This window comes from Hyaena hyaena, unplaced genomic scaffold, assembly GCF_003009895.1.
Source record: "Hyaena hyaena isolate Hyena2069 unplaced genomic scaffold, ASM300989v1 scaffold_646, whole genome shotgun sequence".
NCBI classification, from domain to species: domain Eukaryota; kingdom Metazoa; phylum Chordata; class Mammalia; order Carnivora; family Hyaenidae; genus Hyaena; species Hyaena hyaena.
In genome coordinates, this window is record NW_024081278.1 from 965,169 (window position 1) to 971,045 (window position 5,877).

The 5,877-nt window shown below is 37.5% G+C and overlaps 1 pseudogene; it reads right to left on the reverse strand.

Annotated features, from left to right (window-relative positions):
- Positions 1-711, reverse strand: LOC120219758 (annotated as a pseudogene).
- Positions 712-5,877: the final 5,166 nt, after the last annotated feature.

Genomic DNA, 5,877 nt, shown 5'->3' on the forward strand with positions numbered 1-5,877 from the left:
TTTACAGAGCAAAATCCAGATTCCAGATCCAGCTGCCAAGGAAACTTTGTTATGCTATGGGTACTGGCTGCAGCATGGCAGGCCTCTCTGGCTTCACACCCTTTTGTTCTGAGATGGGGGTGATAAGCAGTATCTCATCTTTGGGTTCCACAATGCTCACATGATCAGGCAGGAGCTTCTTAGGGCCAATCTACCATTTGGGTCCAAGGGAGGCATGATCTTCACTTTCATACCCTGTACACCCTGTCTGAGCGGCACATGGTACACACTAGAATCATATAGTAGTTAACAGGGCCCCCACTGTGAGTCATCAGGCCATCCACAAACATCATGGATTTAGCCCTCTGTCCTTGTAGTTTTCCAGACACCATGACCTCACAGCCTTGGTCCCACTCTTCACACAGGAGTTTGTAATGCAGAGACTCTGCCTGGACACTAGGACACAGATCTCTTGTGGCCACCTTTTCAGTATAAAGCTCTACACTGCCCTCCAGGAAGCCAAACCTCTTCTGAATCACAGGGGTCAGTTCCCAGAACAACCAGCTGTGTCCTCGCGGCCAAGGTAACGATTGCTGTCCTGGTTGATGTAACTCAGACCTCAACCCCAGAGTAGCCATGTTCAGCCAGCTCCTGAGTGAGAAACTCATTCAATTCAGCATTAAAGATGCCAACTGCTATAAACTCCCTTTCCTTGGAAATGTGCACCGCCATCTTGCCACTGTGCCCTGCTGATAGAAATAGATTTTCTGAATAAAAAAATATAAACATTTATACTTAATAAATAATGCTTGGGGTACCTGGGTGACTCAGTTGGTTAAGCGTCCGACTTCGGCTCAGGTTATGATCTAACAGTTCGCGGGTTCAAGCCCTGCGTTGGGCTCTGTGCTGACAACTAGCTCAGAGCCTGGAGCCTGTTTCAGATTCTGTGTCTCCCTCTCTCTCTCTGACCCTCCCCTGTTCATGCTGTCTCTCTCTCTCTCAGAAATAAATAAAAAACCATTTTAAAAAATTTAATAAATAATGCTTAATTGCTCTCTAAAAACAGGCTATAATATATATTACCACCAAGAGTACATGAGAATTCTTGTCAAACCCCTGGCCATTGAGTATTAGCAATCTTTTTTTTTTTTTTAACCTTTTTTTACCTTTTTATTTTTAAGTAATTTTATATATATGAAAGAATGCAACAATAATACTGAGTTTGTGTATACTTCTTATCCTGCTTCCACGAATGTCAACATCTTGCATGACCATGTTATATCTACAAAACTAAGAAATTAACATTAGTACAACATTATTAAACTACAGTCTATATTTGGATTCTACTAGCATTTTGTTCCACGATCTCATCCAGAGGACCATACTACATTTTTTTTAAGTTTATTTATTTATTTGGGGGTAGGGAGCATGAGCAGGAAAGGGACAGAGAGAGAGAGAGAGAGAAGCCCAAAGAGACTTCACACTGTCAGTGCAGAGCCCAGCTTCAGGCTTCATCTCACGAACCATGGGATCATGACCTGAGCCAAAATCAAGAGCTGAATGCTTAACCAACTGACCCACCCAGGCACCCCAACATTGCACTTAAGTTAGCAATCTTTTTAACCTGTGCAATCCATGGGATAAAAGAAAGAAAAAGACAAAAATGAAGAAAAGGAAGGAAAGAAACAGAGAAAGAAAAAAATTTAAATAGCAAATTGCATAAATGTGAAAAAACCATTACTTCTTTTCTAATACCTATTATCCTTTCTTCAAAAATAAAAGCCCCAAATTTTGACCAGATACAAGTTTTTCAAGAATAGATACTACATTACTTAACTTTCTCAAAGTTATACGTGGTTACATAATTAGGTTCTGACCAATGGGATGCTACCAGAAAAGGTTTGTGCAACTTCCAGGAAAGTACATGAAATAAATTCTTATTTCTTTTCATGTCTTCTTTTTTTTTCTTGTGTAATTGTACTGGATCGAACCTCTGGTACACTGTTGAATAAAAGTAGTGAGGGTGCACTTCTTTGTCTTTTTCTTGATCTTAGGAAGAAAGCTTTCAATCTTTCACTATTTAGTCTGATGTTAGCTGTGGGTTTTCATAGACATCCTTTATCACATGGAAGAACTTCTTTTCTGCTACTAATTTGTTGATTTTTTTCATTTTGAAATGAAATTCTTAAAGAGTTTTGAGTTTTATTAAATGCTTTCCCTGTATCTATTGGAAAAATCATGTGTTTCTTTATACTTTTGCAATTTTAGTACACTGATTGATTTTCATCTGTTGAGCCAAACTTGCATTACTGGCATAAATTCCAATTAGTCATGGTGTATATGTTACTGGATTCAGTTTTGCTAGTAACTATTGAGTATTTTTACATTATGTCCATAAAGGCTATTGCTTTGCTATTATTTTTCTGTCATATAAAGAATCGTTATTATTTATGAGCTGCTTTATTAGCATCTCCTATAATATTTTTCTCTGTCTTGAAGACACACATTGTAAATTACGGTCGGCATTCTTAACTCCAACAAATGTGAATCTTCACATGATCTGCCATCTTCTTGTAAAAATACCTGTGTTACATAATCCATCATGTTTTTCATTTTATTCTATGTTCAATTCAAGGTATTCATGCATTAAAACACATATTACAAGAATACTTATTTCATAATATTACAATTACGGACAGCCTTAATGTAGTATTTTGTCAAAGCATATTCTTAATGTTCACAATTATCTTCAACTAATCAAGATGAACATGACTGTACAAGTACCATCAAAAGTAACTATAAAAAGCAGATTTATATTTAAAAATGATCCTTAAAACTACTCCTACAAAAACGTGAAGTAAGCAGCATAGTGTTACATGAACATTTTCTATATGAAAAAGAAACGAACAGAAAAACAAAAGACAGCAAACAGTGAATATGCAGACCTAAATTTGAGTCTAGGCTTTGCCAATGAGCTTCTGTGTTACCTTTAAAATGTCAACTTTATCTCTCTTTGAGCCTCTGATTCTTTCTTTTTTATTTTAATTGTTTTAAATGTTTATTTATTTTTGAGAGAGAAACAGACATACAGAGAGTCAAAGAGCAAGCAGGGGAGTGGCAGAGAGAGAGGGAGACACAGAATCTGAAGCAGGTTCCAGGCTCTGAGCTGTCAGCACAGAGCCCACCAGGGGGCTCGAACTCATAAACAGTGAGATCACAACCTGAGCCAAAGTAGGATGCTTAACCAACTGAGCCACTCAGGCGCCCCTCTGATGCTTTCTTTCTTTCTTTCTTTCTTTCTTTCTTTCTTTCTTTCTTTCTCTTCTTTCTTTCTTTCTTTCTTTCTTTCTTTCTTTCTTTCTCTTCCTTTCTTCCTTCCTTCTTTCCTTCCTTCCTTCTTTCCTTATTTATTTATTTAAGAGAGTGCACATGAGTGGGGGAGAGGAATAGAGTGAGAGAGAGAATTTAAGCAGGCTCCACACTCAGCATGGAGCCCAATGCAGGGCTTGATCCCATGACCCTGGGATCATGACCTGAACTGAAATCAAGAATCAGGCATTCAACCAACTGAGCCACCCAGGCACCCTAAGCTTCTGACTCTTCATTTAGAATCTGGGGATGATAATAATAACCACCCTAGTTAAATAAAAAGTGTTGAGAAGCAGATGACGAGGGATTCTACTTCCAAAATTACGCCAGAAAATTGAAAAAAAAAAAAAATCCAGGAACTAGGGGGGCATACAATGCAAATAATTATGTAAAAGAAAAGGAAAATACAAGTTATAGTTAAATATTAATAATTAGATGATGAAATTGTGGAATTTAATACAAGTATTAAGCAAAGATAGGTAACCAGAAGAGTTATAATTCTAAGATTATAACCAAATCCAAGAGATTTAGAGGTAAAGAGGTAGGTGCATGGGGAAAGTAAAATAAGAGAAATTAAAACAAAAATTAAATTTGTTTTATCTGACTCAAAGGAGAGGCTGTTGACACTGATTATTTTGTTAAGCAGCCAGGAAAGTACAAATCTTAGATTTTTGTTAAAAATCTAAGAATAATAGGTCTGGTTCACAAAAGGTAATTGAACACATGAATTGCCTTTGTACCCTCCCCAAATTTCACTGAAATTACAGAATACATATAAAAATAGAAATAAGGCCATAAAACCATACTGTTCTTATAAACTCAGGGACAGTGTCACCAATAAGCTTTTGAGGGGTATCAAGGAATTTTGACAGATACGGAGGTAGGCTCTGATTGCCAATGAAATCCACCAAACTAAGAAGTTAATAATTTCATCCAGGTGAAAGAAAGGAGTTACAGAAGTGAGATTTGCCTGTAAAGTGTTTGTATAACCTTCAAATGAGAGCTAAATGAGGACTTTGAAAGGGCTAAGACTTGGACAACAGGCTGGATAATTCATTAAAAGGAAAAAATCCACACAGCAATTCTGTTTTCAGAGAAGCTGAAAACAGTGTTTCTCTCCAGAATAAAAGTCCAAGTTCAGTTCTGGTTGTTTTTAATTTTTAAAAAATGTTTATTTATTTTTGAGAGAGAGACAGAGCATGAGGGAGGAGGGGCAGAAAGAGAGGGAGACACCGGATGTGAAACAGGCTCCAGGCTCTGAGCTGTCAGCATAGAGCCTAAAGTAGGGCTCAAAATCACAACTGCGAGATCATGACCTGAGCCAAAGTCAGATGCTTAACTGACTGAGCCACCCAGGTGCCCGACAAGTTTAGTTCTGACTCCAGAAATTTTCAGATTGGGCACCAGGTTTATAAGAGAAAGGAAGATAGTGAGCACAGTGACTACCAACTGCCAAAAGAAATTGAGAAATTTAGCATTATAAACTACTAATAAGCCATAAAAGATAGCCTACTCATTCCCATGCACCTTCCCTGTACCACCAACCTTCTTCCCACCCACTATAATCATCAGAGAAAAGACATCTTTAAACAGAACATGCATCCATTATCTATTTGCCAGGTGAACAGGGCTTCTTATTTAGGTAAGGTATGTAAATTCTAGCTACCAATACCATGCAATCTATGTATACAGACATATAAGCAAACAAGATTAATTAAATATTAAAGTAAAACTAACAACATGAGAGGAACTAAACTTTCAAAAACCTTTCAGACAATTCTGTAATTCAGAAATATCAGGGCCCTACATACATCATGAGATTTAGAAGGTAAAAGGGAGGCAGAGGCCATCCTCTGTTAGCTGCAGCAGCACTAAAACAAGCTCCATTCATATTCTGGCAACTACTCACCAGCTTCAAAGGTGTAAGGTTACAGAGAGGAACAGTTCTAGAAAAGGTTAGTAGCAATAGGTGCACTCATTTTCTCACTTCTACATCACAGCTACAATTGTATGATTTTGAAACTAAATGTCTCATTGGGTCCCTGACTTTCATTCTCCAGTCTTTCAAATGATTATGTATGCACCAAATTTCTTTTCAGAGTAACATACCTAGACTAGTTTCTATTTCCTCTACTAAAATCTTATCTGTCTTGTACAGTGCTTAGTACAGAAAGATGTTCAAAAAAGAAAGAAAGAAAATCTCAAAATGGGAATCTAAGATTTATTATTTGATGTGGTACGGATCAAAAGACAGTGATAATTTTTTTAAAATATTTATTTTGAGAGAGAGAGAAAGCACATGTGCATGAACAGAGGAGGGGCAGAGTAAGAGAGAGAGAGAGAGACAGAATCCCAAGCAGACTCTGCACTGTCAATGCAAAGCCCAATGTGGGGCTCTACTCCACGACCCTGAAATCATGACCTGGTGTCTGTTAAAGGCCAGTGTTTGGTAACAAGTATTTGTTATGATAGCATGCTAAGATGGAAAGAAGAAATATTGAGCTGGATTGTAGCCGGAAGAAGCCAGAA